Raw genomic sequence first — 737 nt, 5'->3', positions numbered from 1 at the left:
GTTTCTCTTATAGATTAAATAACTACTAACAAATGGATAAATGTAAAACATATTGGGCAGTTGGAGATTTCTCAAGAGCATGCAAGCCTCAATGCTCAGAAATGGCATTGTATGTTGCAATAGAACTGTGCTGAATTGGGCTTACCTGGGCTCCCCTGCGCCTGTTGATGAGAAATTGAAGAGAATTCACTGAAGTACTGTTTACAAAGCAGGCTTCTGTTGAGCTCGAGAGGTGAAAGAGATTTGTACTTTTTGTTACCTTTGTAGCAATTATTTCCTGATTGATAACACAAATGGCTACATAAAGTTAGTATCAAGTACATCAAGCACATTTAAAAAAAATGAAAATTGTGCTTGCTTTGGCAGCACATATACTAAAATTTGAATGATACAGAGAAGATTTTCATGACCCCTGCTGAAGAATGATGTGCAAATTTGTGAAGTGTGCCATATGTAGAAGTTGTTTTTCAGATCTTCAGTATTTTTTCTTTAGGTGTAAATAATTTAATTTAAATTACAAAAACCATAATTATTACTGTACCATTCAGAGTGGAAGAAGTTTGCAGTCTATCACTACAAGTGATGACTCATATATCTTATACTATACTGGATACCAAAATGAACCACAATGGAAAGATAAAATCTGGACTGCCCTTTTGCACAGGAGATGAAGACTTGTTGCAGTTACCTTCTTGTTGCTGGACAAACATCTGAGCAGCTGATTGGGAGAAAGGGTT

At 35.7% G+C, this 737-nt stretch overlaps 1 non-coding gene across 1 annotated transcript; it reads left to right on the top strand.

Annotated features, from left to right (window-relative positions):
• The first annotated feature begins 350 nt into the window (after nucleotides 1-350).
• LOC123454315 lies at nucleotides 351-457 on the top strand. The gene has a single exon (XR_006633297.1). It is a non-coding gene; the product is annotated as a U6 spliceosomal RNA (small nuclear RNA).
• Nucleotides 458-737: the final 280 nt, after the last annotated feature.

This window comes from Jaculus jaculus, chromosome 13 (genome assembly GCF_020740685.1).
Source record: "Jaculus jaculus isolate mJacJac1 chromosome 13, mJacJac1.mat.Y.cur, whole genome shotgun sequence".
In the NCBI taxonomy this organism is placed as follows: Eukaryota; Metazoa; Chordata; class Mammalia; order Rodentia; family Dipodidae; genus Jaculus; species Jaculus jaculus.
This window is presented reverse-complemented; position numbering and strand designations above follow the sequence as displayed.